The sequence below is a fragment of the Heterocephalus glaber genome, unplaced genomic scaffold (assembly GCF_053883595.1).
Source record: "Heterocephalus glaber isolate CG9 unplaced genomic scaffold, H.glaber_assembly_v1.0 deba00001058, whole genome shotgun sequence".
NCBI lineage: Eukaryota > Metazoa > Chordata > Mammalia > Rodentia > Bathyergidae > Heterocephalus > Heterocephalus glaber.
In genome coordinates this window covers 3,161,248-3,185,012 of record NW_028258184.1, presented here as the reverse complement: position 1 = coordinate 3,185,012, position 23,765 = coordinate 3,161,248, and positions in this window count along the sequence as shown.

The following is a 23,765-nucleotide window of genomic DNA, read 5'->3' as shown; positions in this document are numbered from 1 at the left end:
TGTGATTTGCTAATGTTGTCTCATTCTGTGGGTTGGTTGTCTTTTCACTTTGATGGGTTTTTGTTTGCTTGTTTGTTTTGCTGTGCAGAAGCTCTTGTTTGATGTAATCTCATTTGTCTATTTTTGCTTTTATTCACTGTTTACTAGGTCATGTCTTGAAAATATTTGCACAGACCAATCTTCAGAATTTTTCAGTTTTCTTCTGGTTCTCCAGTTTAAGGTTTTATATTAAGTTGTTATTTCATTTCGAGTTGATTTTTTGCATATTGTGTCAGATATGAGCCTATTTTTTTTTTTTTTTTTTTTTGTACCGGGGATCGAACTTGGGTCCTTGTGCTTGCAAGGCAAGTGGTGGAACCACTGAGCTAAATCCCCGGCCCAAGATATGAGCCTAATTTTATTATTTGGCATGTAAATACCTAGTTTTCCCATTATCATTTATCAAAAAGACTGTACTTTCATTTACCCAATTCTGCGTTCTTGGCACATTTGTTAAAAATCAAGTGATCATAAATGTGTAGGTTCATTTCTGAGTTTTCTATCCTGTTCCATTGGTGGATGTCTGTTTTTATGCCACTACCATGCTGTTTTGTTTATAATATGTCTTGGATTCAGGGAGCGTGATGCCTCCAGCTTTATTCTTTTTGCTCATTACTGTTTTCTATTTCTATTTCTGTGAAAAATGACTGAAATTTTATAGCCATTACATTAAAATTGCACATTGCTTTGGGTAGTGTGGATATTTTCACAATATTAATTCTAATCCATGAACATGAGATGTCTTTCTATTTACCTGTGCTCATTTCAGGTTTTTTTCATCAGTATTTTGCAGTTTTCTGTATGGGTCCTTTCCCTCCATGACAAAATATGTACTTTAGTATGTAATATTTTATTGCTATTGCAAATGAGACTGTGTTCTTAATTTCCTTTTTAGATAATTCCTTATTTGTATATAGAAATATTGCTAACTTTAGTATGTTGATTTTGTATCCTGGTAATTTATTAAATTTCTTTTTAATCTCTGATAGTGTTTTCTACCTATTAGATTGTTATCTCTAACAGAGACAATTTCATATTTTTATTTCCTACTAGAATTCCTATTATTCTTTCTTTTGCCTAATTGTTCTGTATAGAACCTCTAGTTCTTTTCTGAAAAAAAAAGTGGGTATTCTAATCTAGTCCCTGAGTTTAGAGGAAAAGTTTCAAACCTCTCACCATGGAGAATGACGTTAGTTCTTGGTTTGTCACTTTGGCCTTCATTGTGTTAAGTTATATTTCATTCATACTACTTTGTTGCAGTTCATTCTACAGTCTGTTGAGAGCTTTTACCATGACTGAGGTTGAATTCATTAAATATCTTTTCTACCTTCTAAAAATGATCTTATTGTTTCTTTTATTCTGATGAATGTGACATAGCACAATTACTGATTTGCCTATTTTGAGCCATATTCATATGAAAGGAACAAATCCCATTTCATCATAGGGAATAATGATTATAATATGTTCTTAAATTTGGCTTGCTAGATTTTGTTGAAAATCTTTGCATTTGTGTTCATCAGGGATATTGACTTTGTGTTGTTCTTGTTGGGCTTTGGTATCAAGATAATTCTGATCTTGTAAAATGAGTTTGGAAGTTTCCATTACACTTCAATTGTCTGGAAGAGTTAATGGAAAAGTGATATTAGTTCTCGCTGGAGTGTTTGATAGAATTAAGAGAGAAAACATTTAGTCCTGGGCTTTTCTTTGATGCGAGACTTTAATTATTGATTCAATATTCTTATTCATTATTGGTTCATTCATATTTTCTATTTATTTATAATTCAGTATTTTTAGGCTATGTGTCTAGAAATGTATCCATTTCTTCTAAGTGATCTAAATCTGTTGATATATCATTGTCTACATTAGTTTCTTACGATCTTTTGTGTTTCAGTCCCATTAGTTGTAAAGTCTCCTCTTTCACTTCTAGTCTTATTTGTGAAGTCTTTCCTTCTTTTATGTTAGCTAAGGGTTTTTCATTTTTCTTTATCTTTTCCAAAAAACAACTGTTACTTTTGTTGATTTTTTTCTATTGCTTTCCTAGCTTCTATTGCCTTAGTTTTGTTTTTATATTTATTATTTTCTTCTTTCTGCTAACTTTGGGCTTCTTTTTATTCTAGTTCTTTGAGGAATAATATTGGATTATTTATTTGTGATCTTCTTTGATATGCATATTTGTCAAAATAAATTTCCACTTAGGACTGATATTGCTGTATCCCATAAGTTTACTATGTTCTATTTCCATTTTCTCCTGCCTCAAGTTATTTTCGATATCCTTTTGATTCTTCTGTGACCTAATGGGTTTTCAGTAGCATACTGTTTTATTTCCATATATTTCTTTTGCTAGGGATCTATTTCCTAGATTTCTCTTATTGTTGATTTCTAGTTTTCTGCTCTAGTGATTCAGAAATATACTTGACATGATTTTAATCCTTTTAAATTTGTTAATATTTGTTTTATGACCTAACAAATGAACTATCCTAAAGAATGATCTGTGTGTACTTGAGAAGAATGTGTACTGTGCTGCTGTTGGGTAGAATGTTCTGTAAATACCTGTTAGGTTCATTTAGTTCAAGGAGTAAGTCAATGTCCTTATTGATTTTCTGCTAGATGATAGGTCCATGTTCAATTTGTGACATTTGAAGTTCCTTACTATTAAACTATTGTGATCTGTCTTTCCCTTCAGATTGTTTAATAACTGCTTTGTATATTTAAATGTCCAGATATTGGGCGCATATATACTTAGAAGGGTTGTCTTCTCAATGATTTATTCCCTTCAGCATTATACAATGACATACATTTACCTCTTTATAGTTTTTGTCTATTTTGTCTCTATAAGTACAGTTACTCTTCATCTATTTGGGGTTCCATTTGCATGAAATGTCTTTTCTCATCCCCTTCACTTTCAGTCTAGGTATGTGTTTACTAATAAGTAAGTCTCTTGTAGGTAGTACGTGGTTGGATCTTGCTTTTTTCCCCAATCATTCAATCTATGCTATTATATTAGAAAATTTAATTCATTTACATTCAAATAATTATTGATAGGTTAGAACTTGCAACTGACATTTTGTAATTTGTTTACTGATTGCTTTATAAGCCCTTTGTTTTGTTCTTCCTTTCATGCTACTTTCCTTTTTGGCTTGATAATTTTCTGTGGTGTAGCATTAAATCCTTTGTTTTTATATGTTGTGCAACAACCATAGGTTTTGCTTTAAGGATACCATGAACCTTACATAAAATGTTTTATGCTTATACCAGGCTACTTTAAACTGATATTAACTTATATTTAATCATCATATAAAACCTCTATGTTTTGACTCCTTCCCTAATTTTTTATGATTTTGATTTCAAAAATTTACATTTGCTTTTATAATTGTATCCTTTATGGATTTATTGTAGCTACAGTTTCTTAAATTGTTTTGTCATTTAACCTTTCTAGTAATAATAAAATTATCAGACAATTCTGAGTATGACTGTGTATTACTTGTGCCATTGAAGTTTTTATTTTATATGTTTTGTTGCCATTATTAATTAGCAGATTCATTTCATCTTAAAGAACCCCCTTTAGTGATTAAACCAGGTCTAATGGTGATGAATTCCCTTAGTTTTGGTTTATCTGGGGAGGTTTTAATTCCTTCCTCATTTCTGAAGGACATCTCCACCAGGCGCTGTAATATTTATTGGTTGGCAGCATTCTGAGTATCTCCTCTCCTGCAGAGTTCCTACTGAGAATTCTGCTAAAAGCCATATTGAGGTTCTCCTGAATATAATGTGCCTTATTTCTAGCTACTTTAGGTATTCTTTCTTTGTCTGTACTGTAAGACTTAGGTTTTCCAAATTTTTCTTACATTTCTACAATATTTGCTTGAGATTCCCTGAATTTCTTTAAAAGATTTTTTTTTTTATTGTCGATCATTTCATAAATCTACATTTCTCCTGGGTCCATTGTTGGGGTCTTATTAGCTTCTTTTTGTGGGATTATATCCCTCTGGTTGCTTTCATAATCCCTGTGTCTTTACATTCAGGCCTGTGCATCTGAGGAAACTGCAGCCTCTTCCAGGCTTTGCAGGGTTCCTTGGTGGTTATAGAACCTTGGCTTCTGAATGAGCTGGCTATTAGCAAACCTGGAAAGACAGATATTGGTCTCTAGACAACACAGGTCCTGTACTATGTGTGCTTGGAGCTAAATGGTACCATTTATTATCCTCACTGTGTGGTCCAGTGAAATCACTGATGGATTTCTCCATCAGGTGAAGCTGCTGCTGGGCTCTAGTTGTTTCTAGCTGGACAGGGCTGGAGGTTGTCTTCCCTGGCTGGACAGAACTGTTGTTTAAAATCAGTAGTTAACCATGGCTCTGTGCTAGACTTCAAGGCTGGGTGAGGCTTCTACCATTGTTTCTTGGTCTCACCGGATGGGCAGGAGCAGATGCTGCACTCTGCAGAGAAGCATGGACTTGCCTTTGCAGCCCACATTACAGAAGGTGTAAATGGCACCACGGTTTGTTAGAATCGCCACTCTACATCTGGGTTTGAGTGCGACCAGTTGCTCCCTCCAAAGGTGACCACAGGCTTGCATTACCTCTTAACCTGGGCAAGAATTAAGAAGCACAGTAGGCTATGTGGGGAAGCTCCACAGAGATTTGAACCTGAGAGACTTGTAGAGCTTGTTTCCTGCAGTGTAATGCTGCCATCAAGGATCTCTGGTGAGATTTCCTTCTGCCAAAATGCTGGTCCCTATGAGTCTTACCCCATTCTTTGTCTCTAGCTGACCCCAGCCAATCTCATCCTGCTAGTGTTCTCCAGAGATGAAACAGAAGTAAGCCTTCTTCCAAAGGTCCCAGAATGGTGGGAAGCTAAGTGTTTGCCTCCAACTCAGTTTTATTATTGCAGAAGTCCTAGCTCTAGGGGACTTCTCTGTTTCTGGCTCTCTTCTTGTTTGAAGAACAATAAAAGAGAACTGTTTTTCTTAACTACGGTTCATAAACTTTCTCATTTTTTCAGTCCAAGTGGGTGACTCAGTTTCATTCCTAATTTGGGAATATTCTGCATGGTACACTGACATGTGTGCAGAAGTAGTTAAGCTTTATGGGAGGGAGTGAAGCTGAAAAACTCCTATTCTACCATCTTGCTGGTGTAGATCTTGCAATTGATTTTAAATAAACATTTGATTTATAGCTGATTAAAGAATAATGTGAATGAAACAATACTTTTTGGTATGCTATTAAAGAATTATTTCTCTTGGAATAGAAACAATGGTAGAGTAAAGCAAATAACCATTACATTTTTTAAAATCTCGAGTATTCAGAGAAATAAGTCATAAGAATTGTGATAGAGATAAGAACAGGTGGCAGTAGTCAGATTTCCCATCTGCAGATTGTAAAATCATCTACAGGTTGGCTTTTACAAGTATTATAGCCAATATGTGGAAACCTACCATTCTCAAATTAAGCCAGATGGACCCTAACCAAACTCTGAGAGCAGCATAGGACCAATGTTCTTTTTGATGTTCTTTAAAGTTTAGAGCAGATGACCATGTCATTTGCACAGCAAAATAGGAGCTGTGAACAATATGTAAGCAGAATTCATTTAGTGAATCGAGGCAGGGGACAGTTAATGACATCAGAGTGCCTTTAAATCCCAGATCCTAGTGATCAAAATCCTCTGCAAATGTGGCCCAGTCAGAAGTAAAGATAAAACTGCCAATTAGCTCTTTGTAACTGCAGTCCAGTATTTCAACTTCTCCCAGGAAACAAATCAAGAAATTTGCAGATATGTATAATTAAGCATTATTATTCTCACATTGTGAAGACTGGGATTGTTTTCCAGTATTTTCACTCACTATTTAGAACTGTGTTATAGGCTAGCCTGATAATTTGCATTTTGTCTGAGAGTCGCTATGCTTAGGGCTGCTTCAAAGTAAAAAGACTACTATACTTCTCCCAAAAAAAGGGGTGGGGTCACATTTAGTGACCACAGCATTCATATGAATGTTCACCAAAATCAAAGTAAATTTGTTGAATATTTCCTTTTTATAATCATATAATATGCAATGTTATGGTCTTTACCTAGCTTCCTCTTATATATTTAAGAGAAGAATATTTTCTGGTTTTATATTCAAAGAAAGAAAAAGAGTGCAAGTGAGGAGGAGAGAAAAGGAAGGAAGGAAGAAGAGAAAGGAGAGAGACAGACAGACAGACAGCTCATTAAAAGAAGTATCATCCGGGCCAAATTGTGTTCCTTCAAAATACTCAAATACTCAAAATACTCAATACATTTGGGTAGGCCCAAATTCAACCTGATTTCTTACAAGAAGCATTTCAGAAACTATAGGATAAGAAAATAATTTTTTCTCTTCCTGCCTCCATCTGCAACTGAGCGCAAAGCCAAGGAGCAGGAATGGAAAAAGTTGTATTACTGACAACACATAAGGAGAGTACTAGGGTTACTTGCAAAACATTGCTGTCCTGGAACAAACAAAGCAAGTATGGGGATTTAATTGGGGAGACTAAACACATTCACATAAGTAAGCACATTCTAGAAAGGCTCAGTTTATGATATACATTTCTGAGCATGCTCAGTTCAACATCAGAGATCACATGTTCAGAAAGAAAAGATAGTGGATACACTAGCTTCCAGGCAGAGAACTGACTGCCATAATTAGCAAAGTTTTTACGAAGTCCCCTTAGAAGTATGAGTTAACAGGTCTCAGTGACTTTGGCTCTTCCTTTTAAGTTTCTCCAAAAATTTATAGCTGAAACCAGAGAGAACAGGAATGGGGATGTAAATCAGTGATAGAATACTTGAGTAGCATGTGTGAAACCATGGGTCCCACCCCCATATTACCACTGGAAGAAAAGAAGAAAGAAGAGGAATTTTGAAGGTACATTAACAATATTTCAGGGGGCAGCAGCTTTTCCCACTATTAACCTGGGAGTTAGTGGCTCACTTGGTGGCTCACACAGCCTCTAGTCCCTGTAACTGAACTTAGAACACCTCCAAGTTTTCCTTTCATTGTGCCTGCTCTTCCTCCAGGTCAGCAGAGCAGCAGTAGGCAGCATTTCTCAAAATATGAATCTCTCCCTTGAGCATTCTATAAAACAAGGACAATATGATCACTGTAGGGCTTTACCCCCTTTAATTTCATTATTAAAGTTTTATCATGTATATAATTTTATTTGAGAAACTATAATTTAGTCTTTATTTCTCTCATAACTTTTCTCCTATTTCTTTCCAGAATGATAAAACTCTTCTGCTTCCTAGTTTTTTACATTTCTGGTTCAAGTTTTTAAATTTTGGATTCAATGTTAGCTGTTGATTGTTTTAAAATCCCCAGATATAAGTTGAGAATATTTAATTCTGATTGGTATTTTTTTTAACAGTATTCTTCTGATTCATTATTGTTTTAGGGGGAAGAGTAGATTTCAATAGCATAAACATTTCCGTTCTCATTCTCAATTCTTTTTTTATAGTAACTTTTTGAAATTGTATGAAGGCTACTTCAGTGTCTGCATTTGACAAAGTCAGTGTTTTGGAATGAGAAAGGAGATTTGTATTTTGAGGAAAGTATTAATGTAGTAAATGCAGAATATTGCACTTTCTTTATTAGATGGGTCTTTGGGGAAGTATAATTGTATGTTTTTTAAAATTTATGTTTCATTTTGCCTTCCACAATCTTAAAAATTTCTCTTAGACTTCCTTTCACTTATCTGGAGCCTTCACATTACTCTTTATTTTCCTCATTCCAAAATGTAGTCCTTTTCAAAATTTGCTTCCCCAAGTTTCACATGTACTTTCCCATTCCTTTCTCATAGTCGTTATCACTCTGCTGTGTCTGAACTCTTCGCTGTCTTACACTTTGAGTTGACTCTTTTTTGAGGACCTGATTTTTATGTCAAAGTTTTATTGTCTCACTCAGGTTTTCTGTCCCCTTCCATCTCTCCAGGATCTTGAATCACTTCAAGAGTACTACTTTATTCCCATCCGTTTTCCTACAAATGACAAGATTTCATTTTCCTATGTCTGACTAATACTCCTTTATGTATACATAGCAGATTTTCATGTTAAGTCAAATATGACTGTCTCAGAAAGACAAATAGCCTGAGTTTTCTCTCACATGTGGAATGTAGGGGAAGGGGGGGAGAAAGACTGAGAGGGAGAAAGACAACATGAAAGTAGAAGGAAGACTAAGCAAGAAGAAAGAAGGGCATGGGAGAAAGAAGATATGATCAAAGTACTTTATATTCAAGTACAAATTTGACAAAGTAAAACCCATTATTTTGTATAACTGATATGAATCAATTTTTTAAAAAATAACTATTTCAAAATAGTTCTGGTTCAAATTTGAGGCTTCTTTTGTATTCATGAGAAATTGAAATTTATAGAAAGATTTGTGTGGTTTATTTCCTCTCTCTATTCTCAATAATTTTTTAAGGAATTCTAGAGAAATTTTAGACTTAGTCAACCACTGTTATTTCAATTCCTCAAAAAGGGTTAATTTTCAAACAAAATTTCATACAGTGAAACTCAAAAAAATTTTTGGATATTTTCAAATTTTAGAATAAAGGATTCTTATCCTCCAAATTCCAAGAAGAAAATGGTGACTATTGCTTAGCATAAACTTATTCCAAGCCCAAATCACCTTTAGGCTATCTTTAATCAATCAATGACTACTTTACATCAGCTTGTTATATTTAAAAGACCTTTTACAATCAAGCATGTATTAAAGACCTTGTTAAAGTGTCTAAGCTTTTAAATTCTACAAATGTGTTGCCCTAAAAATACAGATATAGGAAACTATTTCCTTTTTATAAAAAAATTAAACTGAAATCAGTGCTAGAAATGTTAAAAGACCAAGGATTCTATCACTAACATCATCTTTCTTTTGAAAATATTAATTCAACATGAAGCAAAAAGCTCAAGAGCCCTGCTGCTCCAGACGGCCCCAGAAATAGTAGCATTTGCATCTATGAGCCCCATCAGACCTGCAGAGGTTCGAGTCCCTCTCTGAATCATTACATCAGAACCCACATTTCACTGAAATTCAGGGTGATTTGTTTGCACATTAAAATTAAGAAGCACAAAATGTCCTCCTAGGTAGAAGTGGTGACCTGTGGATGCCTTTTGCTGGAAACAGAAAGCTTTACTAATCTGCTGTATTTTCACACTGATGCTGTCAGTTCCCTGCCTGAACTATACCTTTAATTCAGAGACAATGTAGTCAAATTGCAATGTCTAAGACTATAAATTATAAACAAAGCCCTCCCTGCCAACTTTGTCAAAAATGTTGTTTTCTGTATCATGCTAACAGATCTTGTGCTCAAAAAAGACGAATTATTGCTTCCTTGATATTTTTTCTCTCACTAAGTTAGTGCTCACTAATATTTCCTGGATATGTAAGAAAAGAAGAATAATTTCATACATCAGGTAGGATGTTGATTTAGAAAGTCTAGTCATCTTTCTAAACCTAAAATTTTATGATACATTGGAAAATATCTATATTTATGACTTCACCATAAATCACTTTATTGAGATATTGTTGATAAAAGGCTATATGTATTTAATGTATCCAACAAGTTTGGAGCTAAGTATATTATGTACAAAACTATCACTGTGATCTAGATCATAAACCTATCTTTCACCCTAAAAGTTTTCTCCTGCACCCTTTATTATTATTATTATTGTTATTGTGTATATGTGTAAGAAAATTGAAAACTTAATGCATCTTTTATACCACTGAGTGATACCTCCCTTCTTGCCATGCCAATTGCCTTCTACTTTGCATCTATGAGTTGGATCATTTTAAATTCTTTATATAAGTGCTAAGGTAGTATTTGTTTGTTTTTCTTTAAATTCTTTTATTGGTACATTTGAGGTATACAATACATCTACATTTATCATTGGGTGCTTGTACCTGTACATGATGCATCTTGGTTCTTATTTTTTCCTCATTACCTGTGCGCCCTTCACCCCCTCCGCCCTTCCCTATTTACATAGATTTCGTTTCCATTTTTTTTTCCTTTCTCATAATTTTTCCTTTCCTTTCTTCCCTTTCCCCTTCCCCTCCCACCACCCCTACACCTTTGGACCTTTTCTTCCAATTTCAAATTATCAGGTATTCATTTTAATCATTTTAATCCTTGTTTACACTTTCAGTTTCTCACACCAGAGAAACTATTTGGTATTTACACATGTGTGTCCTATTTATTTCACTTAAGAGTATGGCCTCAATATGCATCCATTTAGCTATAAATGTCTCTAATTCTTTGTGGCTGAGTAGTACTCCATTTTATATAAAAAAACACATCTTCTTTATCCAGTTTCCATTTGATGGGCACTTGGGCTGTTTCCAAGCTTTAGCTATTACAAAGTGTGCCACTATAAACATAGGTGCACATATATTGCTGTGGTATGAGTCTTTTCATTCTTTTGGGAAGATAGCCAGTAGGGGAATAGCTAGGTACATGGGACCTCTAGCCCTAGTTCTTTGAGGTATCTCTATATGGATTTCCATAGTGGTTGCACTAGTCTACACTCCCACTAACAATGGAGAAGGGGTCTTTTCTCCCCAAACCCCAGCCAGGATTTGTTATTGGTTGATTTTTTTGGTGTTGTTGTTGGGTTTTGGTTTTTTTTTGTAATTTGTTGTTTTTTAAATTATATATATATATATATCCCCCCCCCATTGACTTTATTGGTACATTTTAGGTATACAATACACTTACATTCATCATTGGGATCTTGTACCATTACATGAGTCTCTTGGTTCTTATTTTTTTTTTCCCTTCCCTTGCCCTCCCTTCACCCCCTCCACCCTTCACTAGTTGCAAAGACCTTGTTTCCATTTTTTTCCTCTTCTCATATTTTTTTCTTTCCCTTTTTTCCCTTCCTCTACCCCTCCCAATTCCCCTGCTCTTTTAGACATTTTCTTCCTGTTACACAATATCAGTTCTACATTTTTTAAAATTACAATATTAAGATCTAGGAGACATTACCACAGATTTTACAGAATTTAAAAGGATATAGAAAGCATATTAAAAAATCTTTTTTGAAATAAATTTGACAACTTCTAAGAAGTAATTTAGAAGACAAATTAATGAAACTAACTCTGGAGGAAATATAAAATTTGAATAGCACCTATTAAAGAAAGTATATTCCTAGCTTGAAAACCTACCTATATGACAACAGCAGGCTCATATACATTTTAACTGATAAATTATATCAAACAATTAAAGCAGAAAAAAGAAGGAACACTTCTCCCCTCATTTTAGGAAATCAACATTGTGCTAATCCTAAAACTGGATAAAGATAATAGAAGAAAAATGTATGAACATAGATAGAAATTTGTTTAACAAAACAAACTATTAGAAGTCAGATCTGGCAGTATGTAGAAAGTGGTTTTGTTATAGGGATGGCAGTGCTGGTTCAGCATTGGAAGATCCACCCCCAAAAGTCATCATTTTAACAGAGGAAAGGAAAAAGCCATATGATCCTGTCACTAGTTGGAGAAAGAGTATTGGACTAAATTCTACAGCTGTTAATGGTAAAAGCTATCAGGAGACTAGAAGTAGAACAGAACCTTCTCCACAGATCAAAGACATGTACTCCATACTTCCAACAAAAACTCCTTCTATGAATGGAAATGATACAATGCTTTCTCCCTAAAGTGGGGAACAAGGGCATATATGCCTACTCTTCATCTGTCCATTAGACTTTGAAACATAGGTCTAAACCAAAGTAGTCTGGCAATAAAATGACACAACTAGGATAGGATTGGCATGGCAGAAGCAAAATCTTTATATGTAGATGAAATGATCATCTACAGAGAAAATACTAAGAAGTCTCTAGGAGCCCCTAGAACTTGTACTTGAATTTAGCAGGATTAGAAAACACAAGGTATATATAAAAGTTCAGGTCTGTATATACTTGCTATAAATGAAGAACTGGATATTGAAATTTAAAAGTTATGTAGGAGTACAAAGGACCCAGAAAAGCCAAAAACAAAAAGAAAAACAGTGTTGGAGGATGTTTAGCACCCAATTTTAAGACTTCTTCTAAAGCTACAGTAATCAAGGCAGTGTTGGTGTAAGGAAAGACAAATAGATCATTTGAATAAAACAGAGAATCTAGAAATAGAACCACATATATATGGTCCACTGAGTTTTGAAAGATTATTTAACATTAACATTTTATAGAATAAAAACTCGATTCAAGAGCCAAGGAAGAGATAGTGTCTTCAGCAAATGGCACTAGAACACCTGCTATCTGTATATAAAAAATTAACCTCAACCCTTTTTTTCCATACATGAAAATAACTTGAAGGGATCTATGAACCTAAATAAGAAAGCCTAAAAGTGTAAAACTTTAAGAAGAAATTATAAGGGAAAATATTTATGAATTCAGGGTAGGCAAGAACTACCTAGGATACAAAAACCATGATGTATAAAAGAAAAAAAATTGATGAGATTCCATTACAATTTAGAAGTTTCAATGACATCATTAAAATGAAAAGTAGTCCTTAAAACAGAGCATATTTACAATGCATATAGCCTATGAGCTGAATATATAAAGAATTCTTAGAGCTCATTAATAGACAACCCAATTAAAATGTAGACATAAGAAGATGATAAATAGCCAGTATAGCACAAGGAATGGTGTGCAAGATCTGGAATCAGAAAAATACTAATCAGTACAATAATAAGACTGAATTATACACTCATTAGGGAGATGAAATTACAAGTTCTAAAAGCCTTGTCATGACTTTTTCTTTTTGTTGGATTCTCCCTCTTTGCGTTTAATTTGTCATGACCAATGGATTCATTCTGCTGGGTTTCCTGGTGTTGTGATCCTCATTGTCTTTTCCTAGGGTATTGTCTAAAATTTTTTGGAGTGTCGGTTTGGTATTCATGAAGTCCCTTAGGTGCTCTTTATCATGAAAGCATCTTATTTCTCCATCAATTTTGAAAGATAGTTTTGCAGGGTACATCAATCTGGGTTGGAGGCTGTTTTCTTCTAGGGCTTGAAATACATCTCTCCAAGCTCTTCTTGCCTTGAGGGTTTGCATTGAGAAGTCTGCTGTGATTCTGATGGGCTTTCCTTTGTATGTGATTTGTTTCTTTTCTCTCACTGCTTGTAGAATTTTGTTCTTCTGTTGGATTTCTGGAATCCTAACTATTATATGCTTATGTGTAGAATTTTTTTGATTAAGGTTAGCTGGAGTCCTATATGCCTCACTTATCTGTATGTCAAGTTCTTTTCCCCTCCTTGGGAAGTTTCCTGCCATCACTTCTGTGAATATTTTTTTTTATGTCATTTGCACTCTCTCCTCTTTCTTCATTGACTCCAATTAGTCTTATGTTATTCTTCTTTGCATCGTCTAGCAGCTGCTGGATTGATTTCTCATGTTCCCTTACAATTTTAAAGCAATTTTTCTTTTCCTCCTCACTAACTGCAATCTTATCTTCTATATGTGAAATTCTATCCTCACATTGGTTCATTCTGCTGCACAAACTTTCAATGGAGTTTTTAATCTCCTGGAAATCTGTTTGTATCTGTTTTATGGGTTCCATTTGTTTCCTATGTTGGGATTCCATCATGTTCCTCAGATCCTCTATTTTTTTATCTGTGTCCTCCCTAGATTTATTAATCATGTTTTGCACCATGAGCAAAATCTTTGCTGTTATCTGAGTAATTATTTCTGATTTCATTTTTCCCAGATCCTCTTTTGTTGCCAGTTCAGAGAGTCCAGGTGGTTGAGTATCAGAGTGTTCCATCTCATTTCCCTTTGGGGTTGCTGTAGGTGATCCGGAAGCCTGTTTTTGAGGCTTGTTTATGTGTCTTCTCATTTCCACGGGGTGGGGGTGGGGTGCTTCTGGTGCCCACGCAGCTCAACTTCTGTGCCCTAGGAGCTTGGGATGGCAGCAGGGGAGCTTCCTTCCGGGTGCTGGGACCAGCTGAGCTTCACTGCCCTAGGGGCCTGGGATGGAGGGGGGGAGCTTCCTTCTGAGTGCTGGAACCTGCTGAGCTTCACTGCCCTAGGGGCCTGGGATGGAGGCAGGGAGCTTCCTTCCGGGTGCTGGGACCAGCTGAGCTTCACTGCCCTAGGAACCTGGGATGGAGGCCGGGGAGCTTCCTTCCAGGTGCTGGGACCGGCTGAGCTTCACTGCCCTAGGAGCCTGGGATCTGTTATTGGTTGATTTTTGAAAACAGCCATTCTTTCTGGGGTGAGGTGGAATCTCACTGCTATTTTCATCTGCATCTCTTGAATGACCAGTGATGTTGAACATTTGTTCATATATTTATTTGCTGCTTTTATTTCTTTGTCTGAGAAATGTCTGTTCATTTCAGATGCCCATTTTTTGAATTGGGTTTTTATATTGGGTGGAGGTTCTGATTTTTCTCACATCTTTATATATTCTAGATAATAGTCCTTTGTTTGAGGAACAGCTGGTAAAAATTTCTTCCCACATTGTAGGTTGTCTCTTAGCTCTGTTGGTGGTTTCTCTTGCAGTGCAGAGGCTTTTTAATAAGATGAGATCTCAGTTGTTGATTCTTTGTGCTAGTTCCTGTGCTACGGAGGTTTTGTTCGTAATGCCTTTTCCTATGCCAATGTCTTCAGGAGTTCTACCTAACTTATCTTCCAGCAAGTTTAGTGTTTCTGTTTTAATATTTATATCTTTAATCCACTTTGATCTTAGTGTAGTGCATGGTGATAGATACGGGTCTAGTTTTAATCTTTGGTAGGTTGAAATCCAGTCTTCCAAACACCACTAATTAAAGAGGCTATCTTTCCTCCAGTGAGGGTGGCTGGCTCCTTTGTCAAACATGAGGTGGCTGTGTATCTCTGAAGTTGTTTCTGCATCTTCTAATCCATTCCACTGATCCTCGGGTCTGTTTCTTTGCCAGTACCATGCTGTTTTTATCACAGTAGATTTGTAATATAGTTTCAAGTTGGGGATTGTGGTACCCCCAGCCATGTCTCTGTTGCCTAGAATTGCTTTTGCTATTCTAGGTCTCTTCTGGTTCCAAATGAATTTTTGGATTGTTTTCTCTAGTGCTGTGAAGTATATTGTTGGAATTCCAATTGGCATTGCATTAAATCTATATAGTAGTTTTGGAAGTATGGCCATTTTCACTATATTGGTTTTTCCTACACAGGAACAAGGGATGTCTTTCCATTTTCTTAAATCCTCCTCAATCTCCTTTTTCAGAGTGCTGTAATTTTCAGTGTAATTTGCTTCCTTTGTTAGGTTGATTCCTAGATATTTCTTTTTTTGGGGATGCTACTGTAAAAGGAATTGTTTCTCCGATTTCTCTCTCAGTGAGTCTGTTATTTTTGTATAAGAAAGTTATTGTTTTTTGAATATTGACCTTATATCAATGCTCTACAGAATCTGTCAATTAAGTCTAGAAGTCTTTTGGCCAAATTGTTTGGGTCTTCTATGTAAAGTATCATATCATCAGCACATAATGACAGTTTCACTTCTTCCTTTCCTATCTTTATTCCTTTTATTTCTTTCTCTTTTCTCATTGCTGTGACTAATGTTTCCAGAACAATATTGAACAGGAGTGGTGATAGTGGGCATCCTTGTCTTGTTCCTGATTTTAGCATGAAAGTTTTCAGTTTTTGACCATTTAGTATGATGTTAGCTGTTGGTTTTTCATAGACTGCCATAATCAGGTTGAGATAAAGACCTTCTATTCCAATTTTCTGTAGTGTTTTTATCATGAAAGGGTGCTGGATTTTGTCAAATATCCTTTGTGGATCTATTGAGATGATCATATGTTTTTTGTCCTTGACTCTGTTAATATAGTGTATTACATTTATTGATTTAGGATTGTTGAACTATCCTTGCATCCCTGGGATAAATCCGACTTGGTCAGGGTGTATGATCTTCTTGATGACCCTCTGTATTCTGTTTGCCAGTATCTTGTTGAGGATTTTTGCATCTATGTTCATTAGGGAGATTGACCTGTAGTTCTCTTTTTGGGTTGAGTCTTTCCCTGGTTTTGGAATCAAAGTCACACTTGCTTCCAGGAATGAATTTGGAAGCCTTGCTTCCCTTTCAATTTCTTTGATGAGTTTAAAGAGTAATGGCATTAGTTCTTCTTTAAATGTCTTGTAGAATTCAGCAGTGAAGCCATCAGGACCTGGGCTTTTCTTTGCTGGTAAATTTTTTATTACATTTTCAATTTCAATCATTGTAATTGAGGTGTTTAGAATTTCTATATCTTCTTCATTTAACTTTGGCAATTCATATGTATCTATGAATCTGTCCATTTCTTCTGTGTTTTCTATTTTATTAGAGTATAGGTTTTTGAAGTAGGTATTGATGAGCCTCTGGATTTCTATGGGGTCTGTTGTGACTTCCCCTTTTCCATTCTTAATTGCATGTACTTAAGCCTTTTCTTTCCTTTTTTGATAAGGTTCAAGAAAGGTTTTATAGATTTTATTTATTCTTTTGGAAAACCAACTCTTTGATTCATTTTTTGTATTGTTCTCTTAGTCTCCATTGCATTGAGTTCTGCTCTGATCTTTATTATTTCCTCTCTTTTACGAGCTTTGGGTTTGTTATGCTCTTCTTTTTCTAGAAGCTTGAGGTTCTGCATAAGGCTATTTATTTGAGTTCCCTCTGTTTTCCTAATATGGGCATTCACTGCTATGAATTTCCTGCATAGAACTTTTTTCACTATGTCCCATAGATTACTGGTATGTTGTACTGGCATTATCATTTACTTGTAGAAACTGTCTAATTTCTTCTTTAATTTCCCATGTGATCCATTGGTTGTTCAGGAGGGTGTTTCAGTTTCCATGTGTTTGTGGGAGTTTTGCAGTTTCTTATGTTATTGACCTCTGATTTTATTGCACTATGGTTTTATAATATACAGGGGGTAACTTCAATTCTTTTACATTTACTTAGACATGTCCTATGAGCTACCATGTGGTCTATTTTTGAGAATGGACCCATGTGCAGCTGAAAAAAATGTGTATTCTGATTTTTTGGGGTGGAACATTCTGTAAACATCTATTAAGTCCATTTGTTCAATAGCTTGCTTCAGTTCTAGAATTTCGTTGTTAATCTTTTGTCTAGACGATCTATCTATTTGTGATAGTGGGGTATTGAGGACCTCACTACAACTGTATTAGTGCTTATTTGTTTTTTCATGTCCATTAATATTTGTTTTGTATAGTTGGGGGCATTCATATTTGGTGCATAAATATTTAGGATTGTCATCTCTTCCTCTTGGATTGTTTCCTTCACAAGGATGTAGTGACCATCTTTGTCTCTCTTAATTAGTTTTGGTTTGAAATCTGCTTTGTCTGCAAATAAGACTGCTACCCCTGCTTTTTTCTGGGTTCCTGTCACATGGAAAACTGTTTCCATTCTTCTACTTTCAGTCTATGAATTTATTTTTGATTTAGGTGTGTTTCTTGTACACAGCATACTGCTGGATTTTGCTTCTTAATCCATTCTGTCAGTCTATTTCTTTTGATTAGTGAATTGAGGCCATTAACATTGAGAGTTATAATTGATAGATATTAACTCATCCTTGTCATAATGTTTTACTGTTGTTGGCTCTTTTATTTCTTATTTTTTCCCCCTTTCCCTTTAGTGTCTTTCCTTGCCTGGTGGCTTCCCTCTTGGGCCTCATGGAGTTGTGACCTTCATTGCCTTTTTCTAGGATAGTCCTTAGAACTGTTTGGAGTGCTGGTTTGGTATTCATGAAATTTCTCAGGTGTTCTTTTTTGTGGAAGTGTCTAATTTCCCCATCGATTTTGAAAGATAATTTTGTAGTATACAACAGTCTAGGTTGGAAGTTATTTTATTTTAGGGCTTGAAATACTTCACTCCAAGCTCTCCTTGATTTGAGGATTTGTGTTGAGAAGTCTGCTGGATTCTGATGGGGTTTCCTTTATATTTATTTCTTTTCTCTAACTGCCTGTAGGATTATGTTCTTCTGTTGGGTTTCTGGGATCTTGATTATTATATGTCTATGTGTAGTTTTTTTTTTATCATGGCTAGTTGGAGTTCTATATCCCTCACTTATCTGTGTGTTTAATTTTCCACCTCTGTCTGGGAAGTTTTCTACTATTACTTCTGTGAACAGTTTTTTTAAAATTTCAATTGCACTTTCTCCTGTTTTTTGTGGACTCAGGTCAGTCTTATGTTGTTGTTCTTTGCATCATCTAGCAGCTGCTGGATTGATTTCTCATGGTCCCTTACTATTTTGAAGAGATTTCTCTTTTCATGGTCCTGAACCACAATCCTGTCTTCTATATTTGGCATTCTATCTTCAGATTCCCTTAATCTGCTCTGCATGCTTTCAATGGAGTTTTTAATCTCTTGAATATCTGTTTTGTTTCATGGATTCCATTTCTTTCTTATGTTGGGGATCATGGTTTCCAATTCTTTCTAATGCTGGGCATTCATGTCTTCCAGCATGTTTCTGAGCTCACCTATTTTTTTAATCTGTTTCTGTTCTAGATCCTCTAATCATATCTTTCACTCTGCTTACCATCTCTGTAATTATCTGGGAGATTATTTCTGTTTTGAATTTTTCTAGAGCCCCATTCATCTGTTTTGTTACTTCCTGGGCTATCAGTTCAGGTTGTCCAGGTGGTTGATTATCAGACTTTTCCACCTCATTTCCCCCAGAATTTGCCTTTTGTGGAATGGAAGTCTGAGTTTGTGCCTTACTTAAATGTCTTCTCAGTTTTGTTTCACTTCTGTCCTTGGTATAGTTCCTGGGTTGTTGAAGTTGCTTATTGTAAGTATCTTTGTTGATGCTTTTAGAACACTTGTGGAATGATTGCTTTTCAGAGGTGTCTTCCAAACATAGCTGGTCTTTAGGTTTTGAGTCTCTAATGGCACTGAGGCTGTCTCATTTTCATTATACCAGGAAGGACAACTGATTAGATCAATCACAGCACCTTAGCCCAAGTGATACAACCAGCAACAGAGTAGTATTGAGTACCTCTTAGAAAATGTCAATCTGTGGTAATTATTAATCTATAATCTTTAACTGTGTGAATTAAATCAAAATCAAAGCCCAAGCCAATATATGTTTATAGTGAATAAACTCTTCAATATAGTAACTTTTCCCTTTGAGATGGGGAGTTAGAAGGAGTTGGGGAGGGAGGAATAGGTAAATAGAAGGATGGGGGAAGGTTGACAGTGAGGACAGAGGGCACAGGCAAGAGAAGGAAAGAGAAGTAAAGAAAGATAAAGAAGAAATACAAATTAGGACCAGAACAGGAACACAAAGGGAGATGAAGAACAATGAGGGACAGCAGGGGAGTGAGACAGAGAGAGAGAGAAAGAAAAGAGAAAAGAAAGAAAAATTAGAAAAATAAAAATTTTAACAGAGTAGCAAAGAAGAAAAAAATTAAAAATAAGAGCAAAAAAAACCCAGTGGTAATTTTCAAAATAACAAATCAAAGATAAAAATGAAAGGCCTCCTTCAGGGTATGTCTCAGCTGTCACAACAGACAACTTGGGCAGCAGTGTGCAGATATGTCAATGAGTCTCGGTAAGCCAGTCAGTCACAGACCCTTGAGATTCTGGCAGATTTCTGGATGCAAGTCCCAAGTTAAGCTCCCTGTCCTCCTGCAGGGTTGAACTCTGCAAGGTTCTATTGCAGGTTCCAGCTACATTTCCCCAAAGATAGTCCAGGTTCCAATGGGAGGTGATGATCCCTCCAACTTACCAAGCATGGTGGTCTGGTGTGCCTTTATTGCAGAGATTCCTTTCACTTTCATCGGGCTTCAGTTTTCATTAGGGAGCCTGAGAGAGGCCCCCCTCTCTTGTTCACTTCTGCAACTCAGGACAATGGCCTTTATGCCCCCCGTGCCTCTGTAGTGTGTATCCAAGTAGCTGCACAGCCAAGAGGTGGGGGAGGGGTGGCTGGTGGCTGGTGGGTGTGCCCGGGGGTCCTCACCTGCTAGGTCTCCTGGTCGCATGTAGGCAGAACATGCTGGCCTGAGCAGGGCACAGACAACCCACACCTGCTCTTCCCTCATGGCTAAGCTGGTGGCTGGTGGGCATAATATATGTTTTTTTCATGTAATTTGTTTCATTTAGTGTGGTGTCCTCCAAGCTCACCAGTGTTTCACAATTGACAGGCCTTCATTCCTTTTGACACTGAGTAATATTCCATCCTATATCTAAATCCTATTTCTAATGTTACTATATCTACTCACAGGCACTGAGGTTGCTTCCTTATCTGGACCATCTGCATAACATTTCAGTGAACATGGGAGTGCAGATATTCCTTTGAGACCTTGACTTCAGTTACAGAAGTAAGATTACTTAGTGATATGGTAGCTCTATCTAGAATTGCTGAAATGCTCTCATATTATTTTCCATAGTGGCTACATCAATTTACACTCCTCCCAATAGTGACTAAGATTCTCTTTTCTTCACACCCTTGCCAATACTTATCATTTCTTTTATAAGACTCATCCTAAAAGCTGGATGATAATATTACATTGCAACTGTGATTTGCATTTCCCTGATGACTAATGATGTAAGGCACCTTTTCATATATTTTTAGTCATTTCCATGTCTTCTTTGAAAAGATGTCTACTTAGATCCTATGCCCACTTATTAATGGGATGATTTAGTTTCTTTTTGTATTGAATCATAGGAACTCCTTATATGCATTGCATTTACCCTTTATCAGACTATAGTTTGCAAATATTTTCTTCCATTTTATAGATTACTTTTTTGGGGGCAAGGGTACCAGGGAGCAAACTCAGGAAAGAAGATTAATATAGGAAAAAATATGAGAAAAGGAAAAAATGGAAACAAAGTCTTTGTAAATAGGGAAGGGTGGTGGTGGTGGTGAAAGGAGGGCAGGGGAATGGGGAAAAAATAAGAACCAAGATACATCATGCAAAGGTGCAAGTTCCCAGTGATGAATGTAACTGTACTGTATACCTAAAACCTACCAATAGAGTTAATGAGAAAAAAAGATTCTACAAAAAATTAATAGAAATAATAGTTGAATTCAATAAAGTTGCAGGTTACAAAATCAACATGTGAATCAGTTATATCACAAGCAAGAAGCTTCTGAAAAACAAATAAAGAAAACAATCTTTTGGTTATAATAGTAACCAAAAGAATAAAACATTTAGGAATGAACAATGAAAGAAGTGAAAAACATATCCTGAAAATTATAAAACACTGATAAAATAAATTAAAGAAGATACAGATACATGAAAACAACACCCCATTTCATGAACTGAAAGAATTAATGTTATTAAAATGTCCATACTACTCAAAATCATATGTAGAATCAATGTAACCTTTATTTCCTGTTTCTTTCTAAGAATTGCATAGTTTTAGGTGTTAACATTTAAGGTTTTTGTCTATTCTGATTGTGCTTTGTGTATGGTGTAAAGTTCCAATTTAATTATTTTGCATGTGGACCCAATTCTCCCAACATTCCCTAATCAAGGTATTCCCTTTTTCCATTGTGTACCCTCAGCAGTCTTGTCAAAGATCCACTGAATCTGTATGTGCAGTATTACTTCTGGGCTCTTAGTTCTCTTCTGCTGGGTCAATATATCTGTTTAAATGCAAGCATCCTAGTGTTCTGATTATAGCTGTTTCATGATAGCTTTTGAAATCAGAAGTGTGATGACTCAACTTTGTTGTTATTCAATAGTGCTTTAGCTATTTAGAGGCTTTTGTCATTTCATATGAATTGTAGGAATTTTTTTCAATTTCTGTGAAAAATGCCATTGAGATTTTAATAGGGATTCTATTGAATTTGTAGATAAGTTAGGTGGCATGAACATCTTAATAACATTAAATTTTCCCACTCACGAGCATGGGATGTCCTTCCACTTATTTGTGTCTGCTTTAATTTCTTTCATCAGTGGTTTCTAGTTCAACGTACCTGTTTCTTACTACTTTGGTTAAGTTTATTCCTAAGTATTTTTAATGCTATTGTTATAACCTCATGGACAAAGTATAAAACAGTAAAATGTAAAATTCATAGTTACACAAAAAAAATAAGTGAGGAAAATTTAACCTCTGTTCTCTGTTTTATAATTTAGTACCACCTTATTCATGGGTGGTAATCACCTGAATTGCTGGGAACATAATCACATGTGAATTTTTCAAACTTTTAAAGTATGGGTCTAATCAATTAAATTGCCTTTCCCTGATTACAGTCCTGGGAAACCTCTACAACATTTTTATTTCTTCCCACAAGTTGGAATGTGGTAAGATATTCCCTTACAGACCCACCCCAATCCATCCTGTAATCTGTGGATAATTGGCAGTTTTCACTATAATTGCTATTTTCACTGCCAATGAAAATAGCAAACTACTTTACTAAAACATACTTTTTCAAGATTGTTCATTGTCTTTTGGAATTATAAGATTTTGTTAATCAATATATAGGGGAACCTGTGTCATCCTATGGCTCCAATTTTCTTAAACTAACTCCTCAAAAGCTAATTTAGGAAGGAAGTTACCTAATTATATAGTCGAGTTCCTTTCAGTTTTCCACCTTTGCTATGATTACAAATTACAATTTCATGTTCTTCTGTCTATAGCTCAAATTCCCTATGGCAACTTTTTCATGAGATGATATTAGAAAACTAAATGTGGCATTATGAAGAAATAATGATGCCACTAAATACACCTGTGCCAGAGCTAAAAACTTAGCATTCTCCTACCATCAAGGAGTAAAAAGCTTCATAAGTAGGAAGAAAAAATGAGCTTTAACATTAGTAGTACAGAAAGAAACTGGAAAACAAAATGGTTCAGTTTCTAAATGTTCTCTTTTGGTACACAGAGCACTTATTTCATTTAAGAATCGTTTTGTGACTCAAAAGGAATTTTACAAGTACATTTTACTTAGTACACATAGTATTCTTTAAAATGTTCCCATATTACAGTGATGACATATTTAGTACTTCTCCCTAACTTCATTAGAATATTTAGACATTAGCTAATTACACACCACAATTTGAAAACAGAGATAAACTTGTCTTTTTATTTCAATAAATAAAACAAAAATAATTTACCTTTGTAAAGCTACATTATACTTATAAAAAACTATATAGTTTTTTCACTATATAAGATTTTGCATAACAGAAAATTTTGAATTTAGTAGTAAATATGGTTTCAGGGACTTGGCTTCTGTTCAGATAATATTTATGTGTTTTGTTCTGTTTTTTCCTAAAAAAAACCAAACTCACATATGCCACAAAATAAATCAAGAGACAGAAACAAAACTACAAAAGAGAGAAAAAACATGAAGAAGATTTTACTTTATCTCTTGAATTCTAGATAAGTCTCAGGAACTCAAGCATAAGGACATGGATGAATTACAGGCAAACAAAATCCCCCTCACAATAGTGCTCAGGGAATTGAGAGTGGAAGTTATTTTTTGCAGGCTGTTTGCAATTTGCTGGTTCTTTTGAGATGTACAGTCTTTCTGTCAGAATTTTATGAGCTTTTCCTTTATGCAGAAATTTTGACAAAAGTTTCTATGTGTGTGTGAAGTTTCATGAAGTGTTAAAAAAATTCTTCCAATAAGAGAACGACAAATTTAATATGACACAAAATCATGAAAAAGAATTAACTCATTTAGTGCATGTATTAGCTTTGATTATTCATGGCAGAACCATGACTGAAAAGATGGCAAAACAGTTGGGCTCAAGGTTGGAGTGAGTCATATGTATTATTAAGAGAGCAGGTGGGCTGGCCAGCTTC